Genomic DNA, 23,032 nt, shown 5'->3' on the forward strand with positions numbered 1-23,032 from the left:
TGAACCTGAGCGGTGGTGGCAGAGGCCACTGATGGAAGAAGACGTGGAGGCCGGTTATGGATCCTTCTCATCGTCTCCTAGGGTAGAAGGAATAGCACACTATGACAACTGGATAAGAAATGACTGGGCTGGGAAACTGTTACTGTGTCAGAGAACGTGGTTACTGTAGCAGGAAGATAATAACTGCAAAGACTGGTACTTGATTACTGCGGCTTGGAGTTACTAGCTGTGAAGACTGAGAGTTTGTTAACCGTGGCTTGAAGATAGTAACTGTGAGGACTGAGAGTTGCATGACTGTATCTTAAGGTTAATAACCATGAAGACTGGATGCAGGATGACTGTGACTTGGAGACTGGATACTTGAAGATTGTGATTTGAAGTCTGTCACTGTAAAGTCTGTATACTGAATGAGTGGGACTTAAAGACAATAATTTTGAAGACTGGGTACTTGATTACAGCGACTTGGAGACTATAACTGTGAAGACTGAAGATTGGAGTGCTGCGTGTCAAAGACAAAATATAAGAAAACTGGACACTTGGGAATCGTGTCTGAAGAAATTAGACTCTGGAAACTGGATTCTTGGAAAACATCACAGAAGTATTCAAACTCTGGAAACTGGATTCTTGGAAAACGTAACTGAAGAACTCGGACTTTGGAATCTGGATTCCTGGTAAACGTGACTGAAGGACTTGGTCTGTCAACTCTGGATACTTGGTATCGTAACTGAAAGACTAAACTATGAACTCTGGATATTTGGTAAACGTAACTGAAAGACTTGGACTGTGAACTCTGAATAGTTGGACAACGTAACTGAAAGACTTTGACTGTGAACTCTGGATACTTGGTAACTGAGCAGAGAACCGAAGGAATCACTTATAGCTCCGGATAACTCACGGCTTCCACCTGGCGAGCTGGCAGCCACAGGAGGCAGTGCCGGTATTAAACTCAGAACCAGAGCGCAGAGGATAGCGGAATATAATGCTAGAGAGCGAACAGGAGATTTCCAGGAACTCAAAGCACCAAGCATGTCTGCAGGAGCACAGAGCTGAAGCACCTTCTAGGAAGAGCAACATAAAGCACTGGCAGTGCTTGATTTATTGAAAAGGGGAAACAGATTGGTATTGGCATAGAAACAACAGAGAGCACAGCTACTAGTTACACCGCATGCATTGGTCTCCAACATGGCGACTCCCATAACTGCAGACATACAAGGAAGCACCCCCCCCTTTCCCTGCTGAGTACACGATTCCTGAGCTCCAGAGCTCACACCAGCTGACTCTGCCAGACACACTGCAACCGCTTACCAAGAGTGAGACCCAGCCACACGTCACCGCAGTACAGCCCAGGACCGAGGGTAAGACTCCTGACTCTGACATAGATGGTGTGTCGCAGGATGTGACACAGGGGGCAGGATGTGAGTCTGGTTGAACCGCTGTTGTATGATGCTGACCTTGTTAATATTCCTACACAGCCAGGCATCTTCTGGACGATGTGATCTTCTACATGAATAGTGAATACCGACTGAAGTAGTCGTCTGCCTTAGAGGATACATTTCTTCAGAGATTCCACATTGTAAGAAATCATCATGTTGGTAAGGTGCATGTGGAATTGAAAAGAATGTTCCCAGTGTGACGAGAAATAGGTGGTATGTCATGTTGGCATGCCCCGTTTTCAGTGGCAACCCCCCTTCTGGTATGTGGCCACACACATTTTTGGCACCTGCACATAATTTACTTTGTGGGAGGTTTTTTGTTTTGTTTTTTTGCTGGGGGGGGGGGGGGGACACACACACACACACACACACACACACACACACACACACACACACACACACACCAATTTTAATCTTCCTCTGGGCTCCAAAAAATCTAGTTATGCTTCTGGTGCTAACAATAAATTATGTAAGCATAGCCATATGTTGGTTCTTCATATCTGACATACATCTATTATAGATATCCTGTGCAGATTTATTGTGCTTTCTGACAGAGAGTGATGATGTCATCACTGTGTTCCACACACCCAATCGTGTCACTGTGGGGGCGTGCTCAGCACTCTCAGAGATGCTGAGCTGCATCCATACTCCCCCCGGCACTGTGAGTAGTAGCCGTGCGCTTTTCTCATCTCCTGTGCTCCCCCAAAGCCTCGTGACTACCGAGAGAGTAGGCAAGTATGACTTAACCTCCTGAAAATTTTCATGAAGAGTAGCCCATAAGCATCTCAAAAAGGCGTTAGCTGCCGAGGCCAAGCTTTGGAATGCTTCACATTCCCGATGCTTGGTAAATCTGACATTAATTTAGCCCCAGAAAAACCTATGGTGGCTACTTTTGCAGTCAGAAATGGAGGACTGCAGTAGGGGGCGATCGGGATCCCAGTGATCATTATACAGACACTGGGATCCCAGTCATTAGAATGTCGGCAGGGGGGTGGGGGCGAAAGCAACGAAGCCCTTTGCGGGCTCGATGGCAGACTTAACTCTCCACAGGTTCTTTTCTTGTTATACCAGAGGCAGGGGATGTGGGGGCAGGTGAGTACCCTGTAGCAGGAAGGGAAGAGGTGAGCACAGGGGAAGATGGGGGTATATGAGTACCCAGTGGCAAAGGGGGGTGGGGACAGGTGTATACCCAGTAGCAAACTCTGCAAGAGAAAACTCGGCGCACATACACACACTGCTCCACACAGAGAACTTCTGCTCACACAGCCACACACTATGCAAAGCACAGAGGTAAGATGCTCTGCAGTGCAGGTGGTACACTCAGTCCTGAGCCCGTCCGTTACTCACCTGCCTGCTTGCGCTGACTATTCCCGTCACGGCTGGCTTCTATGTGTGTGATTGCTGCTGTGCTCCACCTGCGGAATTCCCAGTGCTTGAGAGACATAATGTATTTGTCCTCCATTCTCAGTCCCCCTGGTGAGATGCTTCTGGCAGGGTAAGGCTCCGGCCGCCGGGCTTCCCTGCAGTACAGATGTGGCCACGTGTGGTAGGAGGATGAAGGTGGTGGAGTCAGAGCTGGAGCTGAAGCTGGAGTGGGACTTCCAGGTAAGGCTACTGCTCTGTTACCCACAACTCTGCAGTGGCCGTCCCGTTAAGTGTTTTGAGAGATAGCATAGAGGATTATCTGCAGAATACTAAGTTTATTAGCAATAGTCAGCATGAGTTTGTGAGGGACAGATCTTGTCAAACTAACTTAATTAGCTTCTACAAGGAAGTGAGTGATAATCTTGACAAGGGAAAAGCAGTGGATGTCGTCTATTTAGATTTTGCAAAAGCCTTCGATAACTGTCTCACAGGAGACTGATCATCAAATTAAGGGAACTAGGCCTAGGAAATACTATTTGTACATGGATAGGAAATTGTCTGGATAACAGGGTACAAAAAGTAGTGATCAATGGGGTGTTCTCCAGCTGGGCACCAGTATTCAGCGGAATACCAAAAGGGTCCGTACTTGGCCCGCTACTGTTCAATATATTTATTAATGATCTAGGAATAAGCCTGGGAAGTACAGTGTCAATCTTTGCAGATGATACCAAACTGTGTATGGTAATTAATTCAGAAATCGATGTGGAGCCTCTACAGAATGACTTATTTAAACTTGAAACCTGGGCAATTACATGGGGAATGAGTTTCAATATTGAAAAATGCAAAGTTATGCATATTGGGATTAATAACAAACTTGCATCCTACACACTTAATGGGGAAAATATAGGGGTAGCAGTAGTGGAAAAAGATTTGGGGGTGCCATAGATAACAGGCTTAATAACAGTACACAATGTCAAAATGCAGCAAAGAAGGCTAGTAAAGTCCTTGCGTGCATAAAATGGGGTATTGAGACAAGGGACGAGGGTGTAATCCTGCCACTGTACAAATCATTGGTAAATCCGCACCTGGAATATTGTGTTCAATTTTGGGCACCATATTATAAAAAAGATACTGGGGAACTCGAAGAGTTCAAAGGCGAGCTACTAAACTAATTAAAGGGTTAGAGACACTGGAGTTTGTGGAAAGGCTTACTAAGTTAAATATGTATACACTAGAAAAGAGGCGACTAAGAGACGACATTATTAATATCTTCAAATATGTGTAGGGTCATTACAAAGAGTTAGCAGGGGATTTGTTTATTAATAGAACTCTGTATAGGACATGTGGGCACTCGCTGAGGCTAGAGGAGAGAAAATTCCGTACAAAACGTAGGAAAGGGTTCTTCACAGTAAGGGCAATAAGGATTTGGAACTCCCTTCCGGAGAAGGTAATAATGGCGGACTCTGTAAATGCATTTAAAAACAGATTGGACAGTTTTCTAGCTGAAAAAAGTATCCAAGGCTACAGCATTTAATATATTGACATTAAGTATCTGGGTGAGGTATGAAATATATTTGTCAATTGGTACGAAACCATTACTTCAGCTGGTGCATTATAATGTGCACAGCTTAATACAAAATACAGGTTGAACCCGATGGGCATTGTGCCTCTTTTCAACCTCATTAACTATGTTACTATCTTTCTACCTATAGATGTCAACCTCTATTTTATAGCTTGTTTACAGCTGTGATTCCCAGGGCCGTAACTAGGTGTGTGCGGAGGGGGCACCGCACATAGCGCTGCAGAACAGGGGGCGTTGTTTGCGTCTCTTGTTAATTATTAATTTTAATTTCACTTGCAGCTTCCGCCCATTTTGAAGCCCAATATCTCCTGGCCGCTGCGCTTTCCTACCCTGACCCGTAATACCTATACAAATTTCATGAACTCAACTTGAGATTTCTTTGTTATTCAGTCACACTGTCCTTTATTGCACTTCAAGATGCTGACGTACCTGTGATTCGAACCCATTGCATGTGACATTGCACTCAGAAAATCTATTCATTGAGCTATCTGCCCTTGCATAGAAAGGTAGATAATTCTAAGCTAGAGAATTCTAACTATTTTGAGCTTACCTTGTACTTTGTGAAAAAAATGATCAGCATTGCGGCTGAGGGTATCTTTGTAGTGTGTGGCTGAAAGAGATTGGATGTTTGGCTGCACACAATATAGATCTGCTCAATTGCAATGCTAATTTTTTTTTTTTTCAAAGTGCCAGTAGTACTTTATATAGTGTTCATAGATGTTATTCAGGATCAAACAGCTCAATGAGTAGGGCGTTTGATTAGAATACAACAGGTAATAGGTTTGAATCCTGGGTATGGCAATATATTAAAATGTGTTATTTAATAAAGGGTATTGTAACTGAATAACAACTAGCTCTCCCACGAGGCATGGAATTGGTACACAGTCACAGATAAAGTATAATGATGCATGTCGCCGGCGACTTGTATCAGAACTGGTCTTTGCCTTTTTACACAGACTGCATACTTTTTCCTCAATTTGGTCTCTTATTGTGTCTGCTTATAGTGTACTAGGGGCCTAATTCAGCATGAAACGCAGGTATAAATGCTGAATCCCAGCATCTCACATGTGCGAATGCCTCTGCCTGATTGACAGGCAGAGGCTTTCGTGGGGCGGGAGGGGGCGTCACATCAGTGTTGGGGAGGGCATGGTCCGGACAAGACAGGTGTGTCTGGACCATTTGCAGGTCGGGCCGCGGTGGCTACGTGATGTCACACGCAGCTGCTGCGACCCAAAAGATGGTGGGTTGCCGTCTGCTTTAGCCCTAAACAAGCGAGAGCATCGCCATCATGCGATATGCTCGCATGTTTGCAAAGGGGGAGGGGGCAGGACCCGTCATGCGGGGCGGATTTGCCCTGTGCTGGGCGTCCCCCTGCATGTCAGTGTAATGGATTGTAGATGTGCGATTGTTAGGCCCTAGGAGGGTTAGTCAGGTAGCAAGCAAAAAAAGCACCCTAATGGGCAAAACCATGTTGCACTGCAGGTGGGGCAGATGTAATGTGCAGAGAGATTTAGATTTGGGTGGGGTGTGTTAAAACTGAAATCTAAATTCTAGTGTCAAAATTAAAAAAAATTTGGTTTGCTAACAAATCCAAATAAAGCTTATATACCCATTATATGTTGCCATCTCCTTATTTTAACTGAGTCTGATATATTAACATCAGAAATTGCACTACTCCCTGGGCCCTCAGTATATCCCTGCACAGGCTCAGCAGGATGCATCACTGCACTGCTGAATGCACTATACTGTATGACTCTCACTGACATTCAGAGGCTTCTGGAAACTTCCCTGTCATACAACATTTCTGTAACCATCTCTAGCTGCCATACAGCTTTTATATACAGTAAGCTTCTCTATCTGACATACATAGTTTCTGGAAGTGATACAAAAAGAGTTTTTCTCAGTCCTCCTTTTCCAGATCACCTAGCAGGGAACCAACTACCTGTATCACATTTTAAACCTTCACAGATGACCAATAATACAGGAACTGTTTAAGGTCCTGAGGACCATGGCAGGGCCGGCTCCAGGCCTACTAGCACCCTGAGCGAGAAAATGTAAAAGCGCCCCCCCCCCCCCCCATGCGCGCGCCGAAGGCGCGCGCGCTTCCGGAAAAGTGGGTGTGGCCTCTGGAAAAGTGGGCGTGGTCTCATAACTTCATATCATCAAACTATAAACATATTTTCACACAATTAGCAGCCTTACACATAGCCACAGTAGTGTTCCTTACACACAATGTCTCCAGTATAGTGCCAGATACACGACATGCCCCGCAGCAGTGCTAGCTACACATGACATGCCCCGCAGCAGTGCCAGCTACACATGACATGCCCCGCAGCAGTGCCAGCTACACATGATAGTGTTCACTTTTTAGGGCATGGTGCTGATCACAGGGAGGGCACATTTTTAAGTTAGGAGGGCAAAATGATGTACATACTGCTTGTTGTTCCCATACCTATATGTCAAAGAATGGACAGTGCGCGCCGAAGGCGCGCAGCAAAAATTAAGGGGAGTTACTTCGTGGGGAAGGTACGTGGCCACATAATAGTGGCAATTTGCATTACACCACACAGTAGTGCAGCTAATACACACTGCACCAGGTAGAACCTCCTATACACTTTGCGCCAGGCACAGCACTGAGACACATTGCCTAGCCACAGACGCCTAGCGGGAACACTACATGACACGGCCCCCAGCAGTGCCAGCTACACGCGACAAGCCCCCCAGCAGTGCCAGCTACACGCGACAAGCCCCCCAGCAGTGCCAGCTACACGCGACAAGCCCCCCAGCAGTGCCAGCTACACGCGACAAGCCCCCCAGCAGTGCCAGCTACACGCGACAAGCACCCCAGCAGTGCCAGCTACACGCGACATGCCCCCCAGCAGTGCCAGCTACACGCGACATGCCCCCCAGCAGTGCCAGCTACACGCGACATGCCCCCCAGCAGTGCCAGCTACACGCGACATGCCCCCCAGCAGTGCCAGCTACACGCGACATGCCCCCCAGCAGTGCCAGCTACACGCGACATGCCCCCCAGCAGTGCCAGCTACACGCGACATGCCCCCCAGCAGTGCCAGCTACACGCGACATGCCCCCCAGCAGTGCCAGCTACACGCGACATGCCCCCCAGCAGTGCCAGCTACACGCGACATGCCCCCCCAGCAGTGCCAGCTACACGCGACATGCCCCCCAGCAGTGCCAGCTACACGCGACATGCCCCCCAGCAGTGCCAGCTACACGCGACATGCCCCCCAGCAGTGCCAGCTACACGCGACATGCCCCCCAGCAGTGCCAGCTACACGCGACATGCCCCCCCCAGCAGTGCCAGCTACATAAATGGCCACAGAGTGCCAGATACATAAGTGCCCACACAGTGCCAGATATAAAAATGCCCACACAGTGCCAGATATGTCCCCACAGTGCCATATATAAAATTGTCCCCACAGTGCCATATATAAAATTGCCCCCACAGTGCCAGATATGCCCCCACAGGGCCAGATACATAAATGCCCCCAGTGCCAGATACATAAATGCCCACACATTGCCAGATGCATAAATGCCCCCAGTGCCAGATGCATTATTTCCCCCCACAGTGTCAGATACATTAATGCCCCCAGTGCCAGATATGCCCCCACAGTGCCAGATATGCCCCCACAGTGCCAGATATGCCCCAGTGCCAGATATGCCCCAGTGCCAGATATGCCCCCACAGTGCCAGATAAATAAATGCCCCCCACAGTGCCAGATAAATAAGTGCCCCCACAGTGCAGATATACCCCCACAGTGCCAGATACATAAATACCCCCACAGTGCCAGATACATACATGCCCCCACAGTGCCAGATACATACATGCCCCCACAGTGCCAGATACATACATGCCCCCACAGTGCAGATACATACATGCCCCCACAGCGCAGATATGCCCCCACAGTGCCAGAAATGCCCCCACAGTGCCAGATACATTAATGCCCCCTCACAGTGCACAGATAAATGCCCCCCCCGCACTGCCAGATAAATGAATGCCCCCCACAGTGCCAGATAAATGCCCCCACAGTGCCAGATACATAAATGCCCCCACAGTGCAAGATTCATAAATGCCCCCACAGTGCAGATATGACCCCACAGCGACAGATATGCCCCCACACTGTGCCAGTGCCCCCACAGTGCAGATATGCCCCCACACAGTGCCAGTGCCCCCACAGTGCAGATATGCCCCCACACAGTGCCAGTGCCCCCACAGTGCAGATATGCCCCCACACAGTGCCAATGCCCCCACATAGTGCCAATGCCCCCACAGTGCAAGATTCATAAATGCCCCCACAGTGCAGATATGACCCCACAGCGACAGATATGCCCCCACACTGTGCCAGTGCCCCCACAGTGCAGATATGCCCCCACACAGTGCCAGTGCCCCCACAGTGCAGATATGCCCCCACACAGTGCCAATGCCCCCACATAGTGCCAGTGCCCCCACACACAGTGCCAGTGCCCGGCCCCGACGATCCCAACATACCTGCGGCGACGCTGGGAGGGGACGTGCTGCTGTTGAGCCTGAGGGCCACCGACTGTTCCCGGCTGCTTGGTGCGCGCTGCGCGGCGTCTGACGTCAGACGCCGGCGCCGCGCAGCGCACAGTTTTGAAAGGCCGGGGACGGTGGGGAGAGCTGCCAGCAGTGTACAGGGCCGGCTCCAGGTAAGACTATGGCGGCGCCAGCGCGCGGCGCCCATTAAGGGTGGCGCCCCGCGCGGCCGCTCTAGTCGAACGTGCCTAGAGCCGGCCCTGGACCATGGGGTCTATTTACTAAGCCTTGCATGGAGATAAAGTACCAGCCAATCAACTCCTAACTGCCATGTCACAGGTTGTGTATGAAAAATGACAGGAGCTGGTTGGCTAGTACTTTATCTCCATCGACTTTTTCTCATCGAAGGCTTAGTAAAAAGACACCTAAGTTTAAGTACCACTGCAATTAGATATATTTCAGACAGACTAAAAAAATAGGCATATATGCTGGGGCATTTCTAGAGAAGAAGAGGCCCGTGTGCAGGCTCCGTCTCCTCTCTAGCTGGCAGTGCAGAGACTCTGAGCACTAGGATCTCTAGGGGACCCTTGCACTGTCCCAGAGTCTAGATCTGCAACCATTTTCCCAGTGATTTTCCTACTGAACATGCGCAAAACACTGGGAAAATGTCACTGTGCCATTTTCCTAGTGATTTCTGCTACGCTGCTGCTGCGCCGCTGTGCTCCAGAAGGTAAGTATTAAACCTAATAGAAGCAGAGCATTGGACCCTTGTACCAGCCTTCATTGCACCCCCAAATTACCACATCAGCCAGCGGTAACATCTGTGGACAAACCGGAGATCGGGAGATCACAACCGCGACTGTGGTGTCTGCATACGGCACATAGAGGTGTGGACTCCTAGAGCTTGGAAGTCGGGTAAAACACTCAACACAGCAGGCGCCATTCCCGCAGCCCGAGACCGCCTCGTCTGTCATTGGATTCTCCCGTGGTACAACAACCGGTGTGAGCTACACGTAAGGCTCCAGTGTGGAGCGATCATTTCTGCACAATAACATTTCCTTATAACGAGTGGCAGCTTATAGAGGAAATTCAATACACAGCAAGGGTGCAAATCACAGTTGGCAATTTGTTTTTTATTTCAACATATGGACTGAGTTTTATACATTTTTTGATAAATTTTTATTCTCTGTGCACAGAGTTTACCTAGATCCACCTCCTTTAGATATGCAAAGATATTGTTAGTGATTTTATTGACCGATCTAATAGTTTATTTGAGAGTATATATATATAGATACATATGTCTATTTTTCACTAAATAATAAAAAATATAGATTATATGAAATTATTAATTTGTTTTTATTTTGAACTTTTGAGCCATACCATATTATTTATAGCGCAAGAGGGGATTTGTTTAGTGATTAAACCTAATGGGTGCAGGGTGTGCGGTGTGGGCACCCCTGAAACCAGAAGGCCCGTGTGCACTTCACACACTGCACCCATTATAAATACACCAGTGTGTCTATGTACTAAGGATAAGAGTGAGATAAAGTGGACAAAGATAAAGTACCAACCAACCAGTTCCTAACTGTCATTTTTCAAACACAGCCTGTAACATGGCAGTTAAGAGCTGATTGGCTGGTATTTTCTCTCCAAAGCTTAGTAAATAGAAGCTACAGCCTGTAACATGACAGCTAGGAGCTGAGTGGCTGGTGATTTATCTCCGTCCACTTTATCTTTCTCCAAGGGCCAAAAGTAAGACAATACGAGTTTGGTGTGTGAGAAAAAGTCGCACCATCTTGGACATTAAAATGTGCAACTTTTTCCAGCAAATCAGTCAATAGGGTCCAAGTTTTTAGGCAAAAATGTAACTCTCATGCCACTTCTCGGAAAAATAGACACCAAAAAAATCCATTTTTTTTTTTAGACCAACCGGAATCCGGGTTTCACTATTGTGAGTTGCAAAATTTAGTAGAATGTCACCCATTGGGCCCCAAAAGTCTCCAGATTTATGTATCACACACCATATATACATCCCTGATCCTCCATTTTGCTCTTTGATAGGTAGTGATGCATTTTGGGAAGTAGAGGCGAGTTTTCCCTCAGAGAGAGAGTTAGGTGTTGTGTTTGTGTTATTTTAAGCAGCATGACTACCAGGAGAGTTGGTAGAGAGGAGAGGAGGATGGAAGTACTGGAGGTCATGCTTCAGCAGCAGCCTGAGCCTGCCAGTGAGAAGGAAGAGAGTGAGGAGCCGGAGCTGCAAGATGTGGAGGAGAGTGAAGAGAAGTAAGAGACTGCTGCACCTGTACCTGGCAAGATAAGTACAGGGCACAATATCCGATTCTCAGAAGATGAGAACTGCACCCTGGTACATGCCATGGTGCAAGTACTTCCACACCTGCTGGGTGCTCAGGCGCAAAAGACCACTGTGTCCAGGAAGAAGGTGCTGGGAAAGCAGTCCGCTCCTGCCGGCAGGACATAAAAACAGTCAAGAAGGTTTGGGGACATTAAGTCGGTCCTTAAACACAAGATGGCAGAGGAGCGCCGCAAGAGTCACCGGACTGGATGAAGATGTCCAGCATCGGTCCACTGTACCACCTTTAAGGAAGAGTTGAAGCAGGTGATTCTACTGGAAGTGCTTCCAGGCAGAGGTGTAACTGTGGGAGGCAATGGAGTCGGCTGCTACTGGGCTCCTGCTCTGTAGGGGTGCACCTTTCCTCCCGTTCCGTGTTCAGGGACACCATTCAATTAAGTTGATTGACAGCTGCCCCTATCTCTTCCATGGCCAACTCCCTATCCCCACACCATACAAATCACACACTTTTTATTATAGAAACACATTTTACAAGTGTCACACCCAGGATTAGTTAGAACCCACAACCTATTACACTGAAAGCAGGCACCTTACTGGTGGAGCTATTTGCTCCTGTAAAAGAAGCATGAGAATCCTAACTATATGAAGTTACTTCTCTGATTATTACTAGTAACTTCATTTAGTTAAAATTGTAATGCTTCCTATATGGGAGCAAATAGCTCCATCACTAAGGTACTTGCTTCCAGTGTAATAGGTTGTGGGTTCTAATCCTGGGTATGACACTTCTAAAATAATTGTCAGAGAAATAATAAGCATTGTGAGTGACTGAGCAGATCTATGTAGTGTGTGTACACTACATATATCTGCTTAGTTGCAATGGTTTTGAATTGACAATTCTAAGTACAGTAGCTTCATATAATTAGAATTTGCAGGCTTGGTATACAGGGGCAAATAGCTTGATCAGTAAGGTGTCTTCCTTCAGTGTAACAAGTCATGGGCTCTAATCCTGTGTATGACTGCTAAGAAATGTGTGATTTAAAATAAATTACAATGAAATCTAATTATATATATATATACCACTAGTGTTTTTATAATGGTACAATGTGTGCAATGCACATGGGCCCCTGAGTCCAGAGGGGGACCCCACCGCACACGCGGCACCCATTTTCTAAATACTCACCCCTCCAGAGTCCAACGCAAACGTCCATGGTGGTGTTAAAACTCTGTGAAAATGACGCAGCATCCATTTTCACGGAGTTCTGCGCATGTGCAGTACAAAAATCACTGGAAAAATGGCCACCGCGCCATTTTCACGGAGATCTGTGCATGCGCAGTAGAGTCTGAGCGCTCTAGCACTCAGACTCTCAGCACTGCAGGCAGAGAGGAGGGGGCCCGAACGAAGAAGGCTGCCCCAGGGCCTCCTCCTCTCTTAAAGCGCCCCTGACATATACATTTTTATTCTTTCTGAACAATCCATAAACACATTTACATACATATATTTATATATATATATATATATATATATATATATATATATATATATGGGTGGGGGGGGGGCACCAATATTTAAATTGCCTCCGGGCAACTGGGACAAACTTACGCCACTGCTTCCCTTCCAGGAGTGTATGTAATGGACATGGACCATCCAGTATCCCCAACTAATCCTGATGAGTAAATAAAAAATGTCCCCTTTTTTTTAACTGTAACAACCTAAATCAGTGTCAATTGTTACATTTTTACAGACAAAATAATGTTACACATAATTATTTTTAATTTGACAATATAGTTAAATTTTTTTCCCTATAACCATAGTGTTAAAAAATTTGTTTTCAAAGTTTTTTAAAAATATATTTAAAAGTATGCAGAAATGTTTGCTTTTATAAAATATGTGCCACTATCCCTGAAGAGGTTAAAAGTTTGTGTGTATGAAAAGATGGGTACACATCAAATGACATGCAAACGATACGATGCAGCTCACGATTTCCCTTGAACTCCCTGGAACTCCCAGATAAACTATATTGTATGTACAAACTGAACAATTTTACAAATGACCAAATGATATACCTGAGTTGTCAGATACTACCAAATTGTTGGGTTTTAGCCTATTTGAAATTAGTCGTTCATTCTTGGCACACTATGATATAGTCCTAGTCGTTACTGACATTGTCGAAATTGAGCTGCATGTACAGACAACAGAGGACATAACTAGTGACCTGTTGGAGCACGCATTAAAACATTAATGGGCAACAGTGTTGGGTGGCATACATTGGTTTGCCAGCATCATTGGTGAGCAGCAGCATACAACATTGTTGGACAAGTGGGCAGCACTGTATACTTACCAAAATACACAGAATATTCCAATCCTGGAACCTCTATCTTCATTGCTGCCAGCGTTGAGGACCCAAGTATTCAGGGAGTGGCTCTGATGACGTCCACACCAGGCAGATCGTGAAGACGGGTATGGTATGAAAGGTCGACAGTAACTACGTCGACCACTATTGGTTGACAGGGTCTCTAGGTTGACATGGTCTAGGTCAGCAGGTCAAAAGGTCTTCATGAGTTTTTGATGGGGTTTTTGTGTCATTTTCTCCGCACAGTGACCAGGAACCCCAATTAGTGCACCGTGTTCGCTCGCCATGCTTCTGGCAAGGTGCCTCGCTCTGCTACCGCTGCGCTCGGCACAGGTTACTATTCCCAATCATAGTACATGTGGATAGTAAAGTATGAAAAAGGTTAAAAAAATAAAAAAATTGTGAAAAACTCATGTCGACCTTTTGACCTGTCGACCTAGAACATGTCAACCTAGAGACCCTGTCAACCTAGAGACCCTGTCGGCCTAGTTACTGTTGACCAATAGTGGTCGACCTGGTTACTGTCGACCTAGTTACTGTCAACCTAGAGACTGGATCCCTGTGAAGACATATCGGTTGTCGTTGGTACTCACTGTACAATTTGCTCCTAGTCGTTAGCGATATTTTCGAAATTGAGTTGCATGTACAGATGACCTGGGGGAGTTTTTATCACTATCGATATAGTGCGCACACACAATTATTTAAACAATTTGTCATAACGATTGGTCGTTATCAGCAAATTTGTTTAAAATGTCATTCAGTGTGTACCCGACTTTAGTACAGGCCATTTGGTAATGTGTACTATGTATGGACTAAAACCAACAATCAGTATTTGTGTTGCTATTTCCACATTATGTACAGACTAATTATATACTATAGAATGCATCTTCTTTAATGTTTTTAATACATCTACCATTTAAACATCACTGAATGTTTTAATTTCTTTTTCCTCAGCTGGTGTGCCACAGCATATGGCTCCACTAATGAGGTGGCGGCAAGAAGCAGATGCAGAGGAGGCTGGTAATTGTGCCCAAAAAACCACACACACTTCCCCCTTTTTTAATGGATCTGAAGGCCTTTTGACCCTGTCATCCTTTCAACTGTCGGCCTTTTGACCCTGTCGACCTTTTGACTGTCAACCCTATGGTGTCCACCTATTGACTGTCGACCTTGTAACTGTCTATCAAGCACCTTGCTGTCAGCTAGCATGGTTTTCTTTTACACATAATGTTAGGTGACCCAAATTTATTGGGGTGGTATTTTTTCTGCAGTACAAGCATATTTGATTCTCCATTTTGTTTCCTTTTCAGGTCCTTCTCGTGCTCTTACCAATGCCGCTCCCCTTGCTACTTGCACCTCGTATCCTGCCAACTCCAGTGCTGGTGGCATATTCATTGGTGGAGGAGGAGGGCACCATCATCCTCACTCCCGTGGAGCAGACGCCAACCATGCCACCACTACAGTAGCCGAAGCCATCACTGGTCACTCCACAGTCCAAGTGTGGAGGAGCTTACCATGTCCCTCCACAATTTTCGGGAGCACCAACTTAAATTTATGGACTGGCAGACCAACCAGCTGAACTCCATTGGGTGTCAGCTTTGGAGGATGAATAGAACAACGGCGCTGGCACAGGGCACCCGCATCAGGGTGGCCTGTGACATAAACAAATCTGCTCGAGCTCTCACAGGCCACCCATGAGCAATCTCAGGTGATGCAGGAGCAGATGCAGGTGACAAGGGAGCAAACGCAGGCAGTTGTGGCTCTGTAGAGGGAGCTGGCAGCCCAAAGGACGGTTATGGAACGGCCATCTACCTCAACTCGCAGCTCCCTACAGACCAGACCACAAACTGCCTCGCCGGTGACTGCCCCAAGGTGTAGTGTCCATACACACAGGAGAGGGTGGGGGGTGCAACAAAAGGGAAAGGGAGAGGATGAGGCCCTTCAGCTTCTTAGTAGTTATTTTTTTCACCCATTTTTCTTGTTTTTTGTTTTGTTTGTAAATGTTATTAATTTTTTTGTTCAGTAAAGTGTTTAAAAAACAGTTGTATTTGTGTTTTTTTATTTTCAACGTAATTTAATTTGTTAGTATATATTGGTATTTTTGGGGGGTAATGAGGTTTTTAATTTTATGTATAAGTAGGTAAACTATTTGGGGGGTACATTAAGATAAATGTGTTGTACACATACATGTACGTACTTTTTTTTGTGATGTAAAATATTGTATTTGGGAGTTTTTAGATATGCTGATTTATTGTAAATGTGCTTTAAATGTGTATTTTTAATTGTTTTTCCTTAGCGTCACATACAACTCACTTACTTAAACCATTTCTATTTTTTTGAGAGTTTTTAATCATGTTATAAGTCCGATGTTTCAAACTCAGACAGTATTACACTGGCCAAGTTGTACGTAGAAAATGGAAAAACATCTGGATGCGACTTTGAACTGTTAGTTTCGTAAGTCCGGAAAACATGCGAGTTTGCATATTCTCAGACCTTATTATATTGGATGAATTTTGAATATGTGCGACTTTGCTGCAAAGCTCTCACATTTGCAAAACTTGTGCCCTATTACAATTGGCCCCAAGTCTTAGTACATAGACCCCACATGGCAGTTAGGAGCTGATTGCTGGTACTTTATCCCCATAGTGCTATAAACATTAAAAACCCTGCTCACAAGTTTACAGTCTATGATAACACATGTTTAACTCATAAGGTTAAGTGCTACATATTGCATATTGGTCCAGCCAGAATATAATGGTAAAAAGTCACACAGAAATGTTGCTCTAATGTCAGAGGGTTAAGTATAGAAAGAGAACACATTTATGTTTTCTGGGGACTTTGTATAGGGGTGGTAGAATAGCTAAGTGCACTGGTTTCCAAACTGTGTGACATGGCACCCTGGTGTGTCTCGGAGCACTTGCAAGGTTGCCCTGGGTTGGTGGTCCAGGACCAATTCAAATTATTTATGGTCAATGTAATAGTCAAAACTAGTGCTTGTGGCTTCCAATCATAAAATTTGTGGACAAAGAGAAGTGAATCCTGCCCCTAACCATATAACTGACCCTAAGGATATAGTATAAACACATTTTACTTAATTTAGTATTTTTTTCTGATTTTCTCAATAAAAAAACATTTTGCCTAAAAGTTCTGATACTCTAGGACAGTGGTTCCCAAACTTTTTTGAGTCACAGCGCCCTGGAGTATCAGAATTTATTTCACGGCACCCCTAGGCCAAAAGTTTCTTATTGAGAAATTTGGAAAGAAATATTAAATTAAGTAAATTGTGTTTATATGTCATCCTAAAGGTGTGTACACACGGTGAAATAAATCTGTAAGATTTTGACTATATAGTCAAAATCTTATGAAAAGTTAGTGCATATCTCAAGGTGATAGGCAGCTTGCGATACCGATTCGATCCCGATGCGCGCTCCCGTGGGGTCGGTATCGCAAGGCTAGATAGACTGTGCAGGCAAGTCAATCTTGACTATCTAGTGTACTATCTAGTCAAAATTAGCAATGTTAATGGTGTAGTTTTGCCGATAGCCTTTTATGTAAGCAGAAACATTTTATATTGGATTCGTTGAAATACAGGCAACCATTGCAGGCAGTAACAAAGTGGAGCTATAGCAATAGAACATTTTGCAAGACAAATCAGTCTAGCACAGCATTCAAAATATATTGTAGGGGTGAAAATCTGTTGGAAGACCAGCAAGGGGGCAATTGCATACCTCCCAACATGACCCTCTCCAGCAGGGCCGGTTCTTGCCCTTGCGGCGCCCCGGGCAAAAGTTAGGGGCGTGGCTTAACATGGGGCGTGGTCAGTCACGCCCCCCATTTGTAGCACCGCTGGGGGAAAAAAAAAAAAAAAAAGTATACTTACTGTACCCCGCTCCTGTTTCCAGGCCCTGCAGACCGGCGCCGCTCTTCTCCTCGGATCAATGGGAGAGACGTCAGTCATGACGTCTCTCCCATAGCACAGCATAAGCACTAGAGGTCAATTATGACCCCTAGCGTCTATGCCACAATGCTGTGCGGTGCGCGATGACGTCATCGCGCACCGCACACCAAAGGTCCTCTCCATGAAGGGAAACTAGACGCTTAGCGTCTGATTCCCTTCAGAGCGGGGGAGGACCAGCGCCACGAAGGGAAACCAGACGCGTAGCGTCTGGTTCCCTTCTCACAGCGGGAGGGGGGGCACAGCGGGGGGACACTGCTGGGGCGCACACTGACAGTGGAGGATCTTGCCATGGTGCGGCGCCCTCCGGAAGGCGGCGCCCCGGGCAAAAGTCCTGCTTGCCCGTGGCAAGATCCGCCACTGCTCTCCAGCAGGGCTGTTTCTAGCCAATTTGGCTCCCAGTGCAAGATTCAAAAAATGCGCCCCCCCCCCCCACCCACCCATGACATAAAAAAATGTGCCCCCCCCACACACACACACCTAGATGAAAACAACTTGCGCACGCACCCGACAAGGGGGCGTGGCCTCATCTAAATGGGTGTGGCCTCGTCTGAAAAGACTACCTCACAATCCAGTTTTTGACCCTGCTCCAGATCACGACCACCACAGGAAAAATAAAATTCTACCATATTAAGCCCCACACAGTAATGCCCCCTGCACCATATTATGCCACACACCGCAATGCCCTTGATACATTAAATCCCCACACTACGGCAGGCAAGAGTCCCCATTTTACACATTGAGAGAGAGAGAGAATACTTACAGAGGCGATTACGCTCTTCGGCCCGCCTCACCAGTCGCTCCTCGCGCCGGCCTTTCCCTCTTCCTAACTTGGATCTCCCTCTGTACTCCGCTACGGGGGGGGGGGGAGTTTCGCGGAGTGACGGGGTTGCGTCGTGACGTAACGACGCAACCGCGTCATTCCGTGAAACTCCGCCCCCCGAGTGGGTTACTAGGGGAGAAATAGGAGGGGGAAGCAGGGAGCCACAGTTAGTGCCGCGGCGGGCGCCCAGTGCGGTTGCACTGCTCGCCTGCCCCAAGAAACGGCCCTGCTCTCCAGGAGGGAAAGAATGCTCTGCTCCTGGACTTCTCTCAGGGCCATCTTTTTGTATGGGCTCTTGCCCAAGGGCCCCAGGAGTATACGGGCCCTAGGTTGTTAGCGGAGGGTCCCCTCTTTCCAAGGGTACCAGATTTTTGAAAATCGGCCCTGGGGAACCAGAGATATCCGACTTGAAAGCAGTGGTCCCCATCCAAGCCTGTTAATTGCTCTTCCCAGCCAGATATCTCGGGTTCTGTCTGATTTAGAGTTTTTCTGAGTCTATAATCCAAAAGCTGCGACTCTCCCCTTTTGGTGGACACTGGCAGCTTTTCTCTACTATGCCCAGAACCAGAGATATCAGCCTTCCAGCAGCTGGTCCCTGCTCCAGCTCCACACGCCTGGTATGCTGTTTTATGTTTTCATTGGTGGATTGCTCTGACTGCTGAACTCTGATCCCCAAGTCCCCAGAACATTCTCAAAGGTGGTACTCTCTAGGTTTTTATCCCATTCAAAGCTAAGAAATATATTTTCAGAAACTTGAGATATCTACAGTCAAGCAAGCTGCCCTCCCACCGGAAAATGATAAATATTAAGCCCACTCCACTATCCACCCCTCCCCTTTGTATTAAACTCCCCCTACCACCCTGGAAGTCATGTACCAGGGCTTCTTCATTCAGCCCAATGCCCCCTTCTACAGTCTAGCCCCATCTGTGCAGTAAAGGAGTAATTAGCAGAAATTAACTGCTCCAGGTCCTACATGCTGAGCGGAAGATAGAACACCCCCTACCGCCCACGGGACATCAAAGCAGCCACTGATAGCACCCCCCACCCCTACCGCTGGAAGATGGGTAGGGGGCCCAGTGCATTGCTGTGCCCAGGGGCCTACACTGCTGTTAAGACGGTCCTGACTTCTCTCTCAAGTTTTGATTGCTCTCACCTGTGCTGAAACACCTTTCTTATCCATTAACCTGTTCAAAACAGATGCCAGTAATCATATATTAAGAGAAAAGTCCAGAAACAGAGCATTTTGTACCTCCTGGAGAGGGTCATGTTGGGAGGTATGCAATTGCAACAGTGAAAGCATGTATTACATTTATTGCAGTGTATTGTATAGGACAGGCCTGGCCAAACTGGCTCTCCAGATGTTGTGAAACTACACATTCCAGCATGCCCTGCCACAGTTGGAGCATTTCATAATAGCAAAACTGTTGCAAGGCATGATGGGACCTGTAGTTATACCACAACTGGAGAGCCACAGGTTGGCCAGGCCTAGTATAGGATATGTTTAACCACTTGCCTGGTGTGGTCAAATCAGGTGTAACCACCCCAAAAAAAAAATGTCAGAGCAGACTCCCACAGCGCTACTGATATATACAAATAATCATCTTGATGCAGGTCAGAGGCGGAACTGTGGGAGGCAATGGAGTCGGCTGCCGCCGGGCTCCTGGCCTGCAGGGGGCACTTCTCCATTGCCTCCCGCTGCCCGACAATCCATCCCCGCATCTGACTGGACGGAGGAGAGTGTCAGTGTCATGACACGGCAGCAGCAGCTGCCTCCTTGTATGCAGAGAGACGAGCTGGCAGCTGGCTGCAGCTAGGGGGAGCTCCAGCACACAGCTGCTCACAGGGACTTCCAATAGAGCTGGGCCGTCTGAAGCTCTCTTTCTCCGTCCTGCTGATAGCAACAGGTAGGCACTGGCACCACCTGCCTCCAGCTGCTGCATTGTGTGTGTGTGTGATATGTAGGGGTGTATGTATGTGTGGTGTATGTGTGTGTGAGGAGGGGTGGTGATTACCGGGGGTATCTTTAATAAATGTTGGCAGCACTGTGTTTATATGTGTGAATGGTGAGGTGTGTATGTCTGTTTTTTCAAGGAAAGTTGTGTGTTTAAATAAAAGAGGTGTGTGTGTGTGTGTGTGTGTGTGTGTGTGTGTGTGTGTGTGTGTGTGTGTGTGTGAAAGTGTTGTGTGTGTAATTGTGCATGTGTAAGTGAAAGTGTCGTGTGTGTGTGTGTGTGTGTGTGTGTGTATAAATGAAATAGGCATGTGTGTGTATTTGTGTGTGTGAAAGTGATGTGTGTGTGTAATTGTGTGTAAGTGAAAATGGCATGTGTGTGCGTAAGTGAAAGTGGCGTGTGTGTGTAATTGTGTGTGTGTAAGTGAAAGAGGCATGTGTGTGTGTGTAATTGTGCATGTGAAAGTGACACGTGTGTGTGTGTGTGTGTGTGTGTGTGTGTGTGTGTGTGTGTGTGTGTGTAAGTGAAAGTGGCAGGTGTGTTTGTGTGTAAGTGAAAGTGACGTGTGTGTAATTGTGTGTAAGTGAAAGTGGCATGTGTGTGTGTGTAATTGTGTGTGTAAGTGAAAGTGACGTATGTGTGTAATTGTGTGTAAGTGAAAAAGGCGTTTGTGTGTGTAAGTGAAACAGGCACATGTGTGTAAGTGAAAAAGGTGTGTGTAAGTGAAAAAGGTGTGTGTGTGTGTGTGTGTGTGTGTGTGTAAGTGAAACAGGCACATGTAAGTGAAAAAGGCATGTGTGTGTAACTGAAAAAGGCATGTGTGTAAGTGAAAAAGGCGTGTGTGTGTAAGTAGAAGTGTGTGTGCAAGTGAAAGAGGCGTGTGAGTTAGTGAAAAAGGCATGTTTGTGTAAGTGAAAGAGGTATGTGTGTTTTAAGTGAAAAAGGCACTTGTGTGTGTAAGGAAAAGAGGCATGTGTGTGTGCGTAAATGAAAGATGTGTGTGTGTGTGTGTGTGTGTGTGTGTGTGTGTGTATGTCTATACTACTATTGTGAAAGGTATCTGAGTACGCTGCTACTGTTCACCCTGAGTACCAGATATCTACATATGGCATATATGTGTGTGTGGGGGAAAAAGGGGGGCGCCAACATTTTATCATGCCTCCGGACGACTGGGGCAAACTTACGCCACTGATGCAGGTGCTGCAGTTCAAGGGACCCACTGAGTAGAGTCCAGTAATAGAAAATAAAAAGGGGAAAAAGAACTGTTCAATTGCAACAAGAATATTAATCCAATAATTATATAATTTATTCCATGCAAATACAGTAAAAATAAATAATAAATAAAACACAAGTATTAAAAAAAGGGGAATATTGTCCCTAAATACACAGCAAATAGCCTTAATTGATGAGACACATATTTAAACATGAACCCATTCAACGGTATTGGAAGGCAAGATGTTGATGTTATATGATCAAATGGTAATTATTGTATCCACAGCTCAAACAAAGTATCAAAAGGTTGATCCTGCTTCATGAATAGTAAAGTGCACCTGTATAGGGCAGTCAACTGTTATGTATCCAAACAAACAAGTTAAAATCCTGCTTGAACAATGTGTATTGCAGAGGATGCAGGGTTTATGAAGCAGCTGCTTGATTAACCTAGAAGACGTTGTTTAGTTGAACAGGTATATTTCCCAACAGCCATAGCCAGATTAAGGAGGGGATGCAGGGCATACTGTACCCTGGGCCCCCCTCTGTCAAGGTCCCCCCCCCCCCCCGACCCCCAGCCAGAGCATACTGACATTACTAGCTCTCCCTCTTGTGCAGCAGCAGAACCAAGCTGCCAGAATGTGAGCAGGACAGTATGCTTTGCAGGCATAGACACAGTAGTATCAGGTTTCAAGAGCTATTGACGGAGCTTCCTGACCAGAGGAGAGATAGCAGAGGGGAGAGAGCTGTAAGTGACCCAGGGATTCCAGCTTCTCCTCCCACCTGGGTGTCAGGGTCCTGTGTAACCTGTTATCTAATGAGAGCATTTGAGTCTAGAGAGAGACACACACAGCATCCTCCTGAGTCTTGTCCCAGGGTGTTAGTAGTACAGAGGCTGCTGCTATTGCATTATTGCAAGATAAATTATAGATTTTTTTTCTGTGTGTATTTTAAGCTTAAATTGTCTTTGTTTCACTGCAGGAAAACATTATAAAATAGTAGTCTCTCTATAGGTGGAGATATAAACAGTACCCAGGCCTTATTAAACTATTAGTTTAACTCTAATACACACCATTGGTTTATATTTAATATACACAATCCATACATCCCAACATGACTCATTCCAAGAGGGACAAAATGCTCTCTGCCTGAACTACCCTCTTAACTTATAATTGTAATCATTTTTGTTGAAATACCTTTTTTACCAATGAAATAGTTCAACACATGTGATGTCAATCATATATTAAAAGGGAAGTCCAGGTAGATAGCATTTTATCCCTCCTGGAATGGGTCATGTTGAGAGGTATGTGCAACCTAACATATACCCTCCCCCACCCCCTTCCACCTGGGCCCCCCTGTCCTTAGTGCCCCAGGCCACCCCAATGCTTAATCCGGCCCTGCCAACAGGCAGTCCATGAGCAATAGTGTGTCTGGCAGCCTTAATTTTCTCTCATTAGTTAATCTGTTGTTAAATGCATAGTCACTTAGGGATATTCCGGTGGTGAAATATAATAAATTCCAGCATATATGTAGGC

General features: G+C 46.2%; 1 protein-coding gene and 1 long non-coding RNA gene across 3 annotated transcripts in view; one reads left to right on the forward strand and one right to left on the reverse strand.

Moving 5' to 3' along the window:
* Positions 1-23,032, reverse strand: part of SEMA6B (semaphorin 6B) — a 536,302-nt gene that overhangs the window by 471,652 nt on the left and 41,618 nt on the right. The window lies entirely within an intron of this gene.
* Positions 1,482-15,524, forward strand: LOC134937347 (uncharacterized). The gene is made up of 3 exons (XR_010180572.1): positions 1,482-1,592; positions 14,513-14,578; positions 14,869-15,524. It is a non-coding gene; the product is annotated as an uncharacterized LOC134937347 (long non-coding RNA).

Source organism: Pseudophryne corroboree, chromosome 1, assembly GCF_028390025.1.
Source record: "Pseudophryne corroboree isolate aPseCor3 chromosome 1, aPseCor3.hap2, whole genome shotgun sequence".
NCBI classification, from domain to species: Eukaryota; Metazoa; Chordata; class Amphibia; order Anura; family Myobatrachidae; genus Pseudophryne; species Pseudophryne corroboree.